The 19,536-nt window shown below is 37.9% G+C and overlaps 2 non-coding genes across 2 annotated transcripts; one reads left to right on the top strand and one right to left on the bottom strand.

The window, feature by feature from the left end:
* Positions 1–254: 254 nt before the first annotated feature.
* LOC121231510 (small nucleolar RNA R71) lies at positions 255–360 on the bottom strand. Its single transcript, XR_005929568.1, has one exon. It is a non-coding gene; the product is annotated as a small nucleolar RNA R71 (small nucleolar RNA).
* A 14,259-nt stretch (positions 361–14,619) lies between these two features.
* LOC121231639 (small nucleolar RNA R71) lies at positions 14,620–14,726 on the top strand. Its single transcript, XR_005929695.1, has one exon. It is a non-coding gene; the product is annotated as a small nucleolar RNA R71 (small nucleolar RNA).
* The last annotated feature ends 4,810 nt before the right edge of the window (positions 14,727–19,536 follow it).

Genomic DNA, 19,536 nt, shown 5'->3' with positions numbered 1-19,536 from the left:
TACAACAGTTTGTTCAATTTAATGGTTTGCAGGATGAGGATCCAAATACTCATTTAGCAAATTTTCTGAAACTCTGCGACACTTTTAAGACCAATGGCATTTCTGACGATGCCATTCGCCTTCGGTTGTTCCCATTCTCATTAAAGAACAAAGCTAAACAGTGGTTAAACTCGTAACCACGAGGGTCAATCACAACTTGGGAACAAATGACCGAAAAATTTTTACTGAAATATTTTTCGTCGGTTAAAACAACTAAAGTAAGGAATGATATTTCTTCTTTTGTACAGATGGATTAGAAACACTTTATGATGCATGGGAGAGATACAATGATATATTGAGAAGGTGCCCTCACCACGAGTTACCCTTTTGGCTACAAGTTCAAACTTTCCACAACGGTTTGAATCCCTCAACTAGACAGATGATTGACGTAGCTGCTAATAGGACTATTAATAATAAGACACCTAAAGAGGCTTATGAGTTCATAGAAGAGATGTCACTGAATAATTATCAGTGGCAAGTCATGAGGACAAAGCCCACAAAAGCATTCGATATTTTTAACGTCGATTCGGTTACTATGCTCTCTAATAAGGTAGAACTTTTGAATAAAAAAATTGATGGTTTGCTTGGCTCCTCATAGGTTCATCCATTAATGCAGTATGATGCAAGTGGAGGTGGAATAAACAATTTGGACTATCCATCATATGGCCCTACCATGGAGAATAAGCAAATGAACTATATGGGTAATAATCCTCGACCTCAAAATAATCCTTATAGTAACACTTGTAATGCAGGTTGGAGGAACCACCCAAATTTTTCATGGGGAGGCCAAGGGAATCAAAGACCACCACGCCCTCCAAGCTTCCAACAACAACCGTACCAGCCAGAGAAAAAGTTGAACCTTGAGGAGATGATGAAAAAATTCATCTCAGTAGTGGAAACTCGTTTTCAGAATCCTAAAACCACACTTAAAAATTAGCAAGCATCAATTCAAGGACTCGAGAATCAAATAGGACAGTTGGCCAAGATGATTTCAGAGAGATTACTAGGGAGCCTACCTAGCATACCGAGCCCAACCCAAAAGAGCATGTGAAAGCAGTTACATTAAAGAGTGGGAAGGTGCTAGTTGAATATGAAAAGAAGCTGCAACCAGAAGCTGCAACCAGAAGCTGATAAAGAAGAAGGTGAGAAGGAAAAATCCAAAGATAATGAAAACCAGGTGCTGAAGGAATATAAACCACCAATCCCATACCCAGCAAAGTTGAAGAAAGACTGTATGGATGCACAATTCAGTAAATTTCTCAAACTTTTTAAACAATTACATATTAATTTACCTTTTGTTGAAGCTATCTCGCAGATGTCCACATATGCAAAATTTTTAAAGGAGCTTCTAACAAATAAAAAGAAGTTTGATGATTTATCTATAGTGGAACTCAATGAGGAATGCTCGACTATACTCCAAAATAAACTTCCAACCAAACTGAAAGATCCAGGAAGTTTTACTATTCCCTGTTTCATTGGTAGTTTGAATGTTGAGAAGGCATTAGCTGATTTAAGTGGTATCATTAATTTGATGCCATGTAAAATGTTTAAACAACTTGGTCTTGGGGAACCAAAACCCACTAGGATGAGTATTCAACTAGCTGATAGACCTGTTAAATATCCTAGGGGTGTTATAGAGGACGTACTCGTAAAAGTAGACAAATTTATATTCCTTGTTGATTTTGTTGTGCTTGGCATGGATGAGGATGTTGAGGTGCATTTAATTTTAGGTCGTCCATTCTTAGCAACTGCTAGGGTTGTTATTGACGTGGGTGGTGGTAAACTTGTGGTTCGAGTTGGTGACAAAGAGATTATTTTCAAAATTTATGATGCTATGAGATTTTCTAGGGAACAGGATGACTCATGTTATTTTATTGACTCTATTGAGCATGCTACTCAAGAATCTTTGCAGGAAATCATACATAAGGACACATTGGAATTGTGTCTTGTCCAATGAGAGGATGTAAATGATGATGATTTTGAGATAGGTAAGATAAAAGGGGAACTAAATTCCAATGAACCTTCATTGAGACAGAAGAACTATGAGGGTATTGGGGTAAACAATGAAGTAAAATTAAAACCCTCTGTTGAAGAACCGCCTAAATTAGAATATAAGCAATTACCAGATCACTTGGAATACGCGTTTCTTGGAGATAGTTCCACATTACTAGTAATTATTGCTTCAAATTTATAGCCAACCAAAAAGGACGAGTTACTCAAAGTTTTAAAAGAGCATAAAAGAGCCATAGCTTGGAAGATTTCTGACATAAGAGGGATTAACCCTTCTTTTTGCACACATAAAATCCTAATGGAAGATGAATTCAAACCCTGTGTGCAATCGCAAAGACGGTTGAATCCTAACATGAAAGAAGTTGTAAAAGATGAGGTAATTAAACTTCTAGATGCTGGAATTATTTATCCTATCTCTGACAGTTCTTGGGTGAGTCCTGTACAGGTTGTTCCTAAGAAATGAAGCATGACTGTCGTGGCCAATGAGAAGAACAAATTAATTCCAACACATACAGTCACAGGATAGAGAGTCTGCATTGACTATAGGAAATTGAATGCTGCCACAAGAAAAGATCACTTTCCTTTACCATTCATTGATCAGGTGTTGGAAAGATTATCTGGACGCATGTATTATTACTTCCTAGATGGACTCTCTGGTTATTTTCAAATCCCAGTAGCTCCTGAGGATCAAGAGAAAACAATATTCACATGTCCATACGATACGTTTGCTTGTCGATGAATGCCTTTTGGACTATGTAATGCTCCTGCTACTTTTCAGCGATGCGTGTTGGCTATTTTTGATGAACTTGTGGAAAACATTATAGAGGTATTCATGGATGACTTCTCGGTGTTCGGTAACTCTTTCCATCTCTGCCTTAAAAATTTAAAACGAGTTCTAACTAGATGTGAGGAAACTAATCTTGTACTGAATTGAGAAAAATGTCACTTCATGGTTTGTAAAGGGATTGTGTTAGGCCACAAAATTTCTAACAAGGAAATCGAGGTTGATAAAGCAAATGTTGAAACTATTGAGAAATTACCCCTCCTACTACAGTTAAGGCTATTCGTAGTTTTTTTGGTCATGCTGAATTTTATAGATGATTCATTAAAGACTTTTGTAAAATAGCTAAGCCTTTAGCGAATTTGCTAGAAAAAGACGTACCCTTCAATTTCAGTCAATATTGTTTAGAAGCGTTCAATACTCTTAAGGATAAATTAATTAACGCTCCAATTGTTGTTGCACCTAACTGGAACCTTTTGAACTAATATGTGATGCGAGTGATTATGCAGTAGGAGCGGTTCTAGGATAGCGGAAAGACAAGCATTTTCAACCGATTTACTATGTTAGCAAAACATTGACAGCTGGACAAGAAAATTATACGATGACTGAGAAAGAATTATTGGCTATGGTTTTTGCATTTGATAAATTTAGACCCTATTTAATATTATCTAAAGTTGTCATTTACACTGACCATTTAGCTCTTCGATACCTCCTTACTAAAACAGATGCAAAACCTTGACTAATAAGATGGATTTTATTGTTGCAGGAATTCGATTTAGAAATTTAAGATAAGAACAGAGCAAAAAATCTTGCGGTAAATCATCTATCCAGATTAGAGAACCCACATCTCAGTGAATTGAATGGACCGGAAATAAATGACTCATTCCCTGAAGAACAACTTTTGCTATCTCTGAATCTGAGGAACCTTGGTTTGCAGACTTTGCTAATTATTTAGCCGCTAACATTATACCAAAAGGGTTGACACATTAGTAAAAGAAGCGATTCTTTACTGATGTGAAAAACTATTTTTGGAAAGAACCTTTTCTTTTTCGTATATGTGCAGATCAAGTAATTCGAAGATGCGTTACAAAGACAGAAGCGATTAAAATTTTAGAGCATTGCCACTCAGGACCGACTGGAGGACATTACAATGGAACTAATACCGCACATAAAACACTCGAATCAGGTTTTTATTGGCTTACTCTATTCAAAGACGCCAACAGATATTTTGCTACTTGGGATAAATGCCAAAGAACAAGTAATATCTCTAAAGGTGACGAAATGCCCCAAACGTACATGCTCTTATGTGAAATATTTGATATATGGCGTATTGATTTCATGGGTCCATTCCCCAGCTCATTTGGGAATAAATACATATTAGTAGACGTTGATTATATGTCTAAATGGGTAGAAGCCCAAGCCTTACCTACTAATGATGCTAGAGTAGTGGTAAAGTTCCTTAAGAAACTTTTCTCTCGATTTGGAACACCTAGAGTAATAATCAGTGATAGGGGCACTCATTTCTGTAATACTCAAATTGATAAAGCCATTAAGAAATATGGAGTTCACCACAAAACCGCTACCCTTTACCATCCTCAAACTAGTGGACAAGTCAAAGTCGCTAATCGAGAACTTAAACGCATTCTAGAAAAGACTGTAGAGTCAAATAGGAAAGACTGGGCAAAGAAAATAGATGATGCTTATGGGTCTATAGAACCGCTTTTAAGACACCCATAGGAATATCCCTTTACAGACTTATTTATGGGAAGAGTTGTCATTTACCGTTTGAATTAGAATATAAATCATTCTGGGCTATAAAATTTCTAAACTTTGATCCCAAACTCGCAGGTTAAAAGAGATTGATGCAGCTGAACGAGTTAGATGAATGGCGAGCTAATGCCTACGAGAATTTACGAATATACAAGGAAGTAACAAAACGCCGCCATGATGCTCGTCTAAAGCAAAACAAACAATTTGAAGTTGGAGATCTTGTCTTGTTATACAACTCAAGGCTCAAATTATTCCCTGGGAAGCTTAAATCACGATGGTCAGGTCCTTTCGTCATCCAAAACATTTTTCCATATGGCACAGTAGAGGTAAGTCACCCAACTCAAGGCACTTTCAAGGTAAATGAACATCGATTTAAACTTTATATCGGTGAGGATTTCAAAGACAAAGGAGAGGAGCTTCGGCTTCACGAACCTGAATAAACATACCTACCAGGTAAAGTCAAACTTAGACTCTAAATAAGCACTTCTTGGGAGGCAACCCGAGTACTAACCCAACTAAATAACTTAGTTTGTTCTTGTCTATTTTACTTTATTCCTAACTATAGGTATTTTTGGCACACACGGCCTAGTAGACGGGCATGCTTTCGGCCGAGGGATCCCAACGGGTAGGAGACATGGGCGTGGTTATGGCCGTGCTAAAACAGGACATACATTTTTCCCAAGACTGGATGACACACGAGCTGCGATAAATAGCCACGGCAGTGCGACTCGGCCATGCGACTCGGCCGTGTGCATCACATGGCTAAGGGACACGGGCATGTCCCAGATCATGGTAAAACTGCACCTTAATTTTCATAAAAATTTAGCAGAGACACAGGTTACAATAAAACAGCACGGCTATGCGAGGCGGCCGTAGGAGACACACGGCCTGCACCATGGGCGTGCTGGAGGCCGTGGGAGAACTTCCCAAAAAAAATTGAAACGATAAACGAAGTCAGAATAGAACACGGATATAAGTCACGGTCATGCTTAAGGGTCGTGCACAATCCTGATTAATTGCCACAGGCGTGTTGGATTGGCAACGGGAGTGGGAGAAACGAAGGGAGGGCCACATGGCCATGTGATATAGCAGTGTGGGTCACACGGCCTAGGGACACTGCGTGTCCTCAGGCCGTGTACTACATTGACTTGAAACATCAAACCATAAACATAAACCAGGTACATGGGCATGCAGTACCTAACATGGGCATAGGAGAAGCGAATGACAGTGCACACGGCTGTTCGACACGGCCGAGTGCACCACACGGCTTGGGGACATGGGAGTGTCGAAGGGCCCGTGTACGAGCCTAACTACGATTTCACGAAAAACATGGGCTAGAGACACACCACACAGGCGTGTGCCACGACCGTGTGGCTGAACACGAGGCTTACATGATCATGGCCCTCATTTTAAACTCAACCCCTAACCCTAATTTCCCTCTTTCCTATTTAAATGCCCATTTTTTACTATTTATTTCCTTCCCCTCTCCCTCATTTATCCTACCCTCCGACCACTACAAATCGCCGCCGGCCACCTCCCCCTCTACACGCACTCCTCCTCCTCCAGCCAGCCCACACCGTACAAGCACCACCGTCGTTCATAAGACACATCATGACGAACCCAAAAGGCAAGAAATCTGCAGTTCCTACCTCGAAAAAAAAAGAGCGACATCTTCCTCGGGTTCCACCACCGAGGTACGACACCCATTCCTTCAATTTCCACCAGGGCTCCAAGAAGAACTATTTCAGATTCTACGTGCCCGACCCCTATGTGTGGGGCGCTGCGTTTTTTGGGCCGTACTAGAGAAGGTCCACCTAGCCGGTTCGGTATGGGCCCTCCTCGCCACAACTCCATGGGACCGATTCTTTGATATCATGGAGCCGAAAAATTTAGAATTCACCTTGGAACTCGGCTTGACTTTCTAGTTACATACAGTGATGGCGGAACACGACAACTCAAGAACTGTTCAATTCTGCCTTGACGGCCTCGTACGACAGTTAAGTGTCCCTAAATTTGGAGCTGCCTTGGGACTCTATACCGATGAGTTTATGGAGACCGACCATTTTGATCCTAGCCGTTCAAAGGCATCGGCTCTAGCTCCAGCTCTGTGCTATCTAAACGCCATTTTGGCACACACATTAACGGGGAGGTGAGAGAGCACAAGCGTCATCAACACTCACGACGCATATTTCCTGTGGACCATGAGCCATGGACATACTTTTGATCTAGCATACTTTGTTGCCCTTGCCTTCCGCCACTAGATAGAACGACACCGAAAGGGAGTCATCAGCATCGGCCCCTATGTGACTCATTTAGCACTATATTTTGGGCTCCTGAATACAGTGGCGCAGTCTTCATCGCTCACTCTCATTGGCCAGATGTCCCCATAGGGCATCCAAAGTATGCTCCATATGCGAATGATTGAGTGTCATCGTGGGTTAGACCCTTTTCAGAACTGACTTGCATGAGCTACCGATGAGGATGACACCAAGGATATTCCAGATGATATTCCTGCATTTCAGGAGGACCCACTATCATAGCCACTACCGAGCCACCGACCAATTCATGTGGCTGCTTCAATATCTAAAGTTTCTGACCATCTTCATCGCTTTGAGCAGTATTACACTCAGCGATTTGACAGCATCGAGGCGACCCTACAACAAATCTGCCAACATTTTCACATATCGCCTCCAGCACCACTACCGCACGATCTAGCTGTCGACGAGGACTATTAAGTCCATCTAATTTTTCAATTGCTTTTCTTTTCTTTTTATTTTATTTTTATTTTGGCATTTCTTTTGCACTTTCATTATCAATTACTTACAAGACTTTTATTAGTATAGTTTGAATTTTATTTTATCTAGTTATTTCATTATTACTAACCCTAATAACCATATACATATAAATCAATTAAATTTTATCAATAGTATCGCAGTTTCAAAAGGTTTAGTCGATGGGTACTACTAAGGCATACACATACAATCATCCACGACTGCCATGTCCACGACCATAGCCACCACGACATTAACCACCATGAAAAACCTCTTCGGAGGGCACTGTGATTGTGGAACCCAACCTCTATCACCATCTTCACCTCTATCTACATGTCACATACACATCACTTTCAATGCTTCTAAACCTGTTCCCGCTCTTTCAAGGATTACATCCAAATTCAAGGCAGTTTCGATTCTTTCCATCTCTTCTAATCTTATGCTCATATTGCTATTATCTATCTCTATACATTGAGAACAATGTACACCTTAAGTGTGGGGAGGTTATTTATGTAATTACAAGAAAATCCTTGAATTTTTATCTTGTTCTTAAATAATTTTCTCATATCATTATTAGAGTAAATTCTGATTGATCTATGATTTTTATTGATATGTTTGAATTAAGCCATAGTTAATTGTGCATTAATTGTTTAAACTTTAAGACATTAGGGAATCAAACATGATGAGTTAACTTTTGAGAAATAAAATTGCTAGGTTGTTTCCCTGAATTGAGGTATTATCTTGAAGTTTTGAATTTACAGGATTGACATCAATTACCCATAATTTTGGTGAGATTTTGAGCCTTTTAGAGCATATATCTTTCTGGCTCACTGATTTTATTGGTTATGAGTGTGTCAGCATTGATTTGTTATTCTAGAACTTGCATTGATTATACATGTTGAGACCACACCTTTGATTTGATATATGAAAATGATAAAGGCACTTAGGTTTTAACCCGTTTACCCCATAAAAAGTCTACCCTCATAATTGACACCTAGTGAACCCCTTTGAGCCTTAACTATTATTTCTTGAATTTTCCCTTAATATTAACCCATAACTTAACCCTTTTTGATTCATTAAGAATTTCTACCTTTTTATTAACTCCCTTTTTATCGAGACCTAATTTAATTAGTTTCCTATTTCTTTTTCATTCAATCTAGTTGCTGAATTATTTCTTATTATGTATATTCCAATTTTTGTACTAATTCTTACTTTAAGAAAAACGTATATTAATATTCATACAGTTACATATTATTTTAAAGAGCTTGGATGAATTAAAGTTGTTATGTTAAGAAAAAGAAGCTCACATCATTTGCTTTAGATAGTCCAAATTAAGGCACTTTCTTGTCATTTAGCACTTAGCCTCACTCTTCTAAGTTTGGTAATTTATTTAAATTAATCTCGATTCTAACCCTCTTTTTCAACCTTTATCCACACCTTTAACCTAAGCCCCATTACTACCCTGTTAAAGACCTTTTGATTTGTGTATCATTTCCTTATAGTGGTGGAGATTTGATTTTCATTCAAGCCTATGATAATAACTTTCCATGTTTGACCATTGAGTGCTTAATTATTGAACTCTAAACACCTTGAGTGATTTGAGTAAATCAATAGTGAGGATGTCAACCTTGTCAATTTGGAATTAAAGTTGATTACTTGGATAAAGGGGGATACCTATAATTTTATACTGAAATGCTCGATTTGGATTGTTTGAAACTTCAATGTTCTTATAGTTAAACTCTTAACGTATGGTTACTTGTGGATTATTTCGAACATTATTGGTGTGAATTATAAGTTGAGAAGAACTTATATTAATTGTGAGTTGAATATTTTGCTTGAGAACAAGCAAATGCTTAAGTGTGGGGATATTTGATAAACTGTAATATATATATTTTTACCCCATGCTTGACATATTTATGGATGATTTTTCCTTGGTTTTATTAAATTCGATGCTCCTAATCCTTTAATTTCATGTTTTATACTCAGGAGAGCTTAGGATAGCAAAAAGAGAAAGAAATATCCAAAACGGATAGATTAGGCCTAAATCAGTGTTGCACACGGCCTAAACACTTCCACACGGGTTAAACCACACGCCCATGTGAGGTACATGGGCAGACCACACGCCTATGTGTTATGGACGTGTCGACTAGAAACCAACTCAGAATTGCACACGGCTTGAGCACTTGCACACAGGTGTGGCACACGGCCGTGTCCTTGTCGAGCCCAAGTCCAGTTCTACTCAGACAAGGCCACTTTTGAGGGTTTTAAAGCATTCTAAAACCTATATAAACACCCTAGAAGAGGATTAAGGGGCACACAGAGTTGGAAGTAGAAAATACTCGAGAACAACCATCGGAGTCATCTCGGAGCCAAGATCTACATCAAGACTGAAGATTTCCATCCAATTTCCTATAAATTCTTTGGGTTTCTTTATGTTTTGCTGTTTTCTAAAGTTTGAGATGTTTTCCATTATTATTATGAACTAAACTCCCTAAATACCTAAGGGAGATGAAACCTAAGACGAATCTTATTACTCTTTGATTTATATGATAAATATTTGTTCTTATTCTTAATTGTGAGTCTTAATTCTTGTTTTAATATTCCAGGATATTAATTCATGTTTTTGATGTGCTTATTCAGTGGAGGAAATGTCCCTGGTTAAGATTATATCATTCATAATTAAGCGGAGTTGCATGCAATCCTAGAGATAGGACGACATAAATCTACCGGATTAGAGTCAAATCTAATAAGGGAATCCATAGATCGAGTTAATGCGACAGTAGGGGTTTTAATTAGAAAGAGATTTTAATTAATTAACCTATAGTCAGTTGTTTGTAGTCTCGAAAGGGATATTAATATAAATCAGGGATTTCTATGGAATAAGTCAAGTGAATAAATCATCTAAGTCAAAGGTAATAAGTGAAGTCTAGGTGGATTCTTTCTTGGGTATTATCTTCTCAATTGGTATTTCAAAAGTATTTTCCAACTTTCATCTCTATCGTAATCTTAGTAAATTAGATAATTAGTTTAGTTTTAAAAAAAAACATTTTCTTAAATTTTAGGCTAGATAATAAAAAGATAGTAATTGCTAGTTTTTTTAGTCCTCTTGGAGACGATATTTCCCGACTCACCATAACTATACTACTGTTCGATAGGTTCGCTTGCCTGAAGTCAAATTTTTAGTTAGTTTAACGACCATCAAATATGCTAGATCAAAGACGTGACCAGTGGCCATGCTCCATAAAAAATAAGCATCGGTCGTGCTAACTACTCCGGTGCTCTCTCTCTTCCCAGTCAAGGTATGAGCCAAAATAGCATAGATATAGTGTAGTGCTGGAGGAAGAGAAGTCACCTTTGAGCGACTTGCATCATAGGGGATAGTACTCGCCGTAAGGTCAATCCAACAGCAAGAGAGCGAGTAGTGTGTGTGACGGTGAAGATGTAAAAAATTCTCGTTAGCCATGAACTCCTCCGTGTAGAGACCCAAAGCAGCTCCAAACCCTGGTACACTCATGTGTCTTACGAGTCCACCAAGTCTAAAAATAATAGTATCGGCCTCGTCGTGGGTATTCATTATGTGCTGAAGATGGAAAGTAGTACAAAACTCTAAGGTAAGCTCCGAATAGGTGGGCTCAATAATTACAAAGAACCGATCCCACAGGGCAATATTGAGATGAAATCGAATAAGGTGAGCAAGTTGGACCTACTCCAAAGCGGCCCAGTCAATACATCGGCCCAAACCTAACGGTCGCATGTGCAAAAGCTGAAACAGGTCATCCTGTGGGCCTGACGAGTATCGAAGCAGCGGGTGGCGAGCTTCAGTCGAGGCGCTCGAGGAGGTTGTGCTAGGACCCTTCCGCTTTCTCGAAGCAGGGGCGATAATCTTCTTGCCTCGTGTGTTGGTCATGGTGTTCCAGTAAGAGTAAAAGAATCCAAATCAGGGAACAACTAGATAATAAAATAGCAAGTAAGAATTAATAACGATGTAGACAAATTATGGATGGAACAAATGAGTGGCTGCTAAGGAAATCTAGAACAGTATTTAGAGGAATGGTAATGATTGGTGAAGTTAACAAAATAACGAATATTAGACTTATATGAATTGGTAGGAGGCAGATATGACTAACATGATAGACTAAATATGGAGTTCCTAAGAGAACAGTAGTAGCAATTTAAACATAATAGAATTAACCTAAACTATTCTGCAGCAAACAAAACTAAAATAACTCAAAGGCATAGTAAAACAAAACTAAAAGAAAGACAAAGATAAAGATAAATAAATAAAATGCATAATAAAATAATAATTTCAATAATAATAATAATAATAATAATTGGGAGGGGTAAAAAGGGAAACCGTTAGTGGTGGCTGGAGGTGCGGACAGTGGTGGATTAGGGATTTGGGGTGTTATGCGCAAGGGAAAAGAAGGAGGAGGGGAAACGGGGTAAGGGGTGCTTTGTGCACGTGGGGTAGGTCAGTCAGACCGTGGTGCTGCTGTTTGGAGGATGACACGGGCATGGGGAGTTAGGTCGTGCGTCGCATGGGAAGGGGGAGAAAGAGAAGAAGAAGGATTAAGAGATGAGGGGAGAAAGATAAAGGGGGGAAAAAGAAATAGAAAGGGAAGAGAGAATGTGGGGAGTTGACGGTGCTGGGTGGTGGCCGGAGAAACGGGTAGCTGCGGCGGTAAAAGTTTTGGGGGGAAATTTTGAGAAGAAGAAGACAGACGTGTTCACACGCCCGTGTGGATCGAGTTTAGCCCGTGTTAATCGTGAATATGGAATGCCTATTCATCACACAGTCGAGGACACGCCCGTGTGTCCAGGTCGTGTAGTTCACACAGTCGTATCGCATGGCCGTGTGCAATGTTGTTTGCTTCCTCTATGCCTGTGTGATATCCCACACGCCCGTGTGTCTGAACACACGACCATGTGCCTTGCTCATGTGGCTTCCTGACTTATTTAAAATTTGAAAATTTAGCTCCAGTTTTCACATGGCCTAGGACACGCCCGTGTGTCCAGGCTGTGCGGTCCATACGGTCGTGTCACACACTCGTGTGGCTCGATATTTAGGGATTTTAGCCCTGTTTCCACACGGAAAAGGACACGTCCATGTGTCCAGGCCATGTAGATTATTGTACCTATATAAAAACATGAAAAATAGCTAAAATAAACTAGTTAGTCGTGTTAGTGCTCGGGTTGCCTCCCGAGAAGTACTTATTTAGAGTCCAAGCTCGACTTACCTCAGTTTTGTGTTGTCACGGTGGTTTGAGGAGTTGAAACTTCTTACCCTGCTATCAATTTTTTCAAAATAAGGTCTAAGTCGAGTATTATTTATCTTGAAAGTTTCAAATTGAGAATGATTTACCTCGACTGTACCGTATAGGAAAACATTCAGTACCGTGAAAGAAGTCGCTCTATTTTTATTACGCTCTGAAATAGCAATTCAGGGGTCTTTTTCTTCTAACAATACTTTATCCTCGACCTTAAATTGCTTTGTTTCATCCTTACACTCATCACGGTGTCACTTTGATTTATCGTGTACTTTTGGTTTCTCCTTGACATGTATTCGTCATTCATCTAGTTCATCAATTTGTAGTCTTCGTTCCTCATGACTCGTTCTGTTTTTGTCACATGAACTAGACTGTGGCTCCATCACGTTCTTTCTAGGTGTTTCCTACAAAGAAGTTTGCGCCTTAACATTACTCGAGTTAACAGAACTTAAACAATCATCTCGATTACTAGATATATTAGCAGAATCATGAGCTTGAAGTTTAATCGTGTCATCTCCTACACGAAGTACCAATTCGCCTGTGCCGACATCTATGATAACTCTAGTAGTTGCTAAAAAGGGCCTTCCTAAAATTAAAGGTGCATCACTATCCTCATCCATGTCTAGAACAATAAAGTCAACTGGGAATATAAATTTATCAATTTTGACTAGCACATATTCGATGATACCCCTAGGAAACCTAATTGTTTTATCTGCCAGTTGAATGCTCATCCTAATTTGTTTGGATTTTCCAAGACTGAGTTGTTTAAACATTTTATAAGGCATGACATTAATGCTCGCGCCTAGATCAGCCAATGCATTCTTAACATTTAAACTACTAATTAAACAAGGGATAGTAAAACTCCCTAGATCTTTCAGTTTGTTGGGTAGCTTATTCTGTAGAATGGCTGAGCAAACTGCGTTAATTCCATATGTGATGCATCATCTAACTTTCATTTATTAGCCAAGAGCTCCTTTAAAAATTTCACTGCATTTGGCATCTACGAAAGAGCTTTAATAAACAGTGAGTTAATATGCAACTTTTTTAGTAATTTAAGGAATTTACCGATTTGCTCGTCCATGTGGTTTTTTCTTGTTGCCTTAGGGTATGGCACACGAGGTTTATACTCTTTACTTACCGGCTCTTGTGTACTATGATTCATCTCATCCTTACCATTACTTACCATAGCCTCGTGCCTCGTTTCAAATTTAGATTAAACTAACCCTTCTTCGTCGCGCACAGTGATGGCATGGAGTTGCTCATTTGGGTTAGTTTATGTGTTACTGTGCATGCTACCTTGTAGTTGTTCAGAAAGCAACTTAGCAAGCAGTCCTATTTGAGTTTCGAGCCTTTGAATTGACACTTGTTGATTCTTAAGCGTGTTTCAGTATTCTAAAAATGAGTTTCTGACACCGAGATGAATTTTGTGAGCATCTTTTTAAGGTTCAGTTTCTTCTCTTGTTGGTAAGGTGGTTGTTGAAAACCTGGAGGATGTGGTGGTCTTTGATTTCCTTGACCACCCCACGAGAAATTGGGAAGGTTCCTCCAACCTGCATTATACATGTTACTATATGGATTATTTTGAGATCTAGAATTATTACCCATATAGTGGGCTTATTCCTTTTCGGTGCTAGAGTTGAAGGATGGATGGTCTGTGTTGTGCATTCCTCCTCCATTTGAATCACACCGCATCACTGGATGTACCTGAGTAGAACCATTCAAACCATCAATCTTTTTATTTAAAAGTTCCACCTGGTTAGAGAGCATAGCGACCGCGTCGAGGTTGAAAACACCAGCTGCTTTTATCGGCTTTATTCTCATGACTTGCCACTGATAGTTATTCAGTGACATCTCTTCAATAAATTCGTATGCCTCTTCATGTGTTTTGTTGTTTAAAGTTCCACCGACGGCTACATCGATCAGTTGCCTTGTTAAGGGGTTCACACCATTGTAAAAAGTCTAAACCTGCAGCCAAAGAGGTAACCCATGGTGAGGGCACCTTATCAATAGATCTTTGTATCTCTCGCATGCATCATAAAGTGTCTCTAAATCCATCTGCACAAAAGAAGAGATATCATTCTTTAATTTAGCCATTTTAGCTTGCGGAAAATATTTAAGCAAAAATTTTTCAATCATTTGTTCCCAAATGGTGATTGACACTTGCGGTAACGAGTTCAACCATTGTTTAGCCTTATTCCTTAATGAAAATGGAAATAACCGAAGGCGAATGGCATCATCAGAAACACCATTAATCTTAAAGTTGTCGCAGGATTCTAGAAAATTTGCTAAATGAGTGTTTGGATCATCGTCCTACAAACCATCAAACTAAACAAACTGTTGTATCATTTGAATTGTGTTAGATGTCAGTTCAAAATTATTTGCAGCAACAACAGGTCTAACTATACTCGATTCAGTTCCTGTTAAAGTAGGTTTAGCATAATCATACATAGTATGAGGAACAAGATCCTGATTTACTGGATTTGCAGCAGGAGGTAACGGATTATTCTGATTATCGCCATCCCCTCAGTTGTGGTATGGATATCGACCTCTCGCTCTTCCTCTATGTATTGTAGGCTTCGCCTTATTTCTCTTCTGTTTCTGCGAGCCATGCTTTCAATTTTGCTATAAAAAAGTAGAGGTCCTGACGGGTTTCTTCTAGTCATAAACTATAAAAACCTGCCAGAAGTAGAGAAAACAAGATTTAGTAAAAAAAAATTAAATTGCAATAAAAATAAAGAATGGCTAAAGTAATAAAAATTAAGCGTTCCTAATATCTTAGTCCCCGGCAACGACGCCAAAAACTTGATGGTTGTAAAACTAACTAAAAATTCGACTAAGGCAAGCACACCTATCGAACAGTAGTATAGTTGAGGTGAGATCGGAAATATCGTATCCACGAGGACTAAAAGTACTAGTAATTACTATCTTTTTATTATCTAGCCTGAGAATCAAAGGGATATTTTAAAAACTAAAATTAACTATTTAATTAACTAAGATTACGACAGAGAGTAAAGGAACATACTTTTGGAAGACCGATAGAGAAGACAATACCCAAGGAAGAATCCATATAGACTTCACCTATTACCTTTGAATTAGACGATTTATTCACTTGACTTAATCCGTAGAAAACCCTGATTTATGTTAATATCCCTCTCGAGACTAAAAACAACTGACTCTAGGTTGATTAATTGAAATCTTTTTCTAATTAAGAATAATAACAAGTATTTATCATATAATTCAAATAGGAATAAGATTCGTCTTAGGTTTCATCTCCCTTAGGTATTTAGGGAATTTAGTTCATAATAATAGAGGGAAACATCTCAAAATTGGGAAAACAACAAAACATAAAGAAACCCAAAAACTTCGGTAGAAATTAAATGGAGATCTTCGGTCTTGAAGGAGATCTTTCTTCCGGGATGATTCCGATGGTTGACCTTGAGTGTTTTCTGCATTCTAATGGTTTGAATGACTGCAAATCTGTACCTACCCCTATGGTTCTTGGACAACAATTATCACAAAAAGATAGTAACCCGGGTTTTTATGTAGACTTTAGAATGCTTCAAAATCCTCAAAATTAGCCTTTTCCTAGTAGAATTAGACTTGGGCTCGACAGGGACACGGCCGTGTGGCACGCCCGTGGGAAGGTCCTCAGGCCGTGTGCAATTCTGAATTAGTTTTTAGTCGACAGGGCCATGACACACGGGCGTGTGGCTTGCCCGTGTGTCACACACGGGCGAGTGGTTTACCCGTGTGGAAGTGCCTGTGAAACACTGAATTAGGCCCAATTTATCTATTTTCGGCCCGTTTCTTTCTCTTTTTGCCTTTCTATGCTCACCTAAGTATAAAACATAAATTTAAAGGATTAGAAGCATCGAATTCAATGAAACAAAGGAAAAATCATCCATAAATATGCCAAGCATGGGGTAAAAATATGTATAAAATATGGTTTATCACCTAGCGAACTTAATTATATAGTTAAACCTGAAGCATGAACAAAACGCTTGTATGTTTACACGAACTTAGTGAGTTTGAATACAAAATACCTTGAAGCCTTTCTAGTTGAAATCTTCATTCTAAATATTTGGATTATCATTTTGTCTTTGGTGGACAACTTCAAAACATCGAACATATATTCTTATACGCTACCAACCATATTTAACGTATCACTCTCACTTTACTACTTGGCTGACTCCAAGTCTTACCAGATAATATCTACATCTATTTTTTTCTTAGAAAAATCAAAGGTGATTCTTCAAAGAATATCTACACAGAGTCCGACTATCTACGGATCTTATCTTAAAACAAGCTTTAACATTTTTCTCCAGAATGGTTGTTTACAGATACTGTTCCTTGGTGGATATACACCAACTGGTCTTACATTGGGTGGATTTCCATACTCAGTTTGATAAATTTCAGACTACCATTCAGATCATATCCTGAATCTAAACCCAAATCAAACTTAAGTTGATGATGAAACATTCTAGATCATTTGGAAGAGTTCCGAACACCTTTGTTACATGACACATGAACACCCAAACTGACAAATGATTCAAATTCCAAAATCTTAAATCGATACATAATACTATTCAGATATGGAAGATACCAAATAATTCATATTTCAACCTTACTTACTCAAATTAATAAATATTTATACCTTTCATAACTATGAATACGTCCGTATCCCATATTGGCAGACTCTTATGGCAGATTCTCTCTTTAGAAATATTGATACATACTTTCATTCATAAACTGTCCTCTAAGACTTATTCAAATTCATCACAAGATTAACCGAAAACGTTAATTTTAGAACGTTCAGGTCATTATCATAGAATCTTCTATTGGAGAGATTGCAGAACTTAGCATAAGGGTGGATAACCAGATTCTGTCATGTAGGCATTCTTGAATATGCAGCATTGACATTTCATAATTTTCCACAAAGCCGACACAAGATACACCTCCAAAGCTTAGGAGATCACGCCACACAGGTAACACACAGAATCACTTATGTATTATCCTGCCAGACTTTCATAGAAGGTCTCATGGGTTTCTCCAACCTGACTCATATATTTCCCATGAAGTGATCTGCTAGTCCAGTCTACAAACTACTGAAGGCATCACCATGAGCATTTTCATAGTCATGCAATACCATGAGTCTTCGCCACATGGACTTATACATACTTTCATATCGTGATCTGCTAGTCCAGTCTACATTTCATTAGAGGCATCACCATGATTGTTATCTTTCAACGTGATTTTCCTGTTTGGTTAGCAATATTCCTAGCTTACCAGAGGCATCAAAAACGTATATTGGTTTATCCCACGTAGATTACACTTACAAAATTCATTTTCTTACCTGATTTACTCGTATTCTCTTAATAAAATTCACCTTGATCTACCAATTTCATTTACGATTATATCTCACATCATTTTGATCATACATTGATGCTTTTATCTTTAAAGTGAACATGCAACATCATTATCTCAATTCATATACATACCAGCTATCCTAGATATTTTTTTCATATGTATTCTAAATTGAACAGTCCACAGACAAGAGTCAAGGTAGAGGCGCACCTTAAACTCACTAAGATTGCAGCTTAGAGTTCCAAAACTTGAACATCCTTCTTGAACCAACAATAAAAACTATTTAAAGAACATAGAACCACCATTAAAATCCATTTCCATACAAATGACTATCATCTCAATTACAAAAAACCCCATATAGGGTCTTGTATTCATAATCTACTTTTCGTAAGCTTTATAAGTACCTTATTCTTTTAAAACCTTAACATGTAAAGCTATTAGACTTACCAAAAGGTGAAACGTTCACTGGTTAACTCAAAAACCTTAGCTCCATCTTAATAATGAAGAAAATGACATACAAGTTTAGGAAGAAGAACCAGAGAATAGTATTTTCTAGAAATAAAAACCTCCTCACGAACTCCTTTCACTACATATATATACCCTTAGTTTCCTTTAGTAGAACTTGAAAAGTGTTAATGGTGACCAAAATTTGTCTCAATAAATGACCTACAAGATCTGAGAGAAACATAAATGAAAATTTTGCACAAATGATGTTTGACTAGTCAATTCAGTTGGTTCTTAATTAGATCACATTACAAACCCAATTAGTATAGTGTTTAAGAAAACTGGGCACACTATACATTTGGCGGTAACTCTTACCAGGCTTACTCTTTGCTTGACACATTCTTTTCTTAAATAGCATAATAACCTGAGATAGAATCTTTAATTACTTATACGATGAGTACCATACGCCAACTCTTATTCACTAATAACCTCTAAATGGGTGGACTATACTATGCCAAACATGTATATTCACATCTACATGCCTTCTAATTGGGTTCGCTAGATTTGGCGTGTGACATAAACTTCATCATTTAAGAATTAATTGAAGAAGACATTTATACATCCATCTTGAATAGTTTTATACCTAGGCTACCAGTTACTACAAGTAATAATATAATGGATTCCAGTCATGCCACAAGAGAAAAAGTTTCATCGATGTGAACCCCATGTACCTGTGTATATGCACATGTTACTAGTTTGGCTTTGTTTTTGATGATGTTTCCATTTTTGTCTATCTTATATTGAAGATCCATTTAGTGCCAATAGCATTACACCCTTATAAACAAGATATTAGTTTTGAGATATCATTTCTCGCACACAAATGATGCTTTTCTTCCATTGTATGGATCCAACTTTCTTATTTCAATACTTTTTCAACAGTTTTTTTTATTTGATGGAAGAAGTCTAAAAGACATTATTAAAGTATGCCTAAAGACCAATCATGAGAAAATTTTAAAAGATACTATTTAGCTTATTTTATTAATAAAGATAACCCCATTATTATGTTTATTCATAATTTTTGTGTATTAAA

Source organism: Gossypium hirsutum, chromosome A06 (assembly GCF_007990345.1).
Source record: "Gossypium hirsutum isolate 1008001.06 chromosome A06, Gossypium_hirsutum_v2.1, whole genome shotgun sequence".
Classification (NCBI taxonomy): domain Eukaryota; kingdom Viridiplantae; phylum Streptophyta; class Magnoliopsida; order Malvales; family Malvaceae; genus Gossypium; species Gossypium hirsutum.
This window is presented reverse-complemented; position numbering and strand designations above follow the sequence as displayed.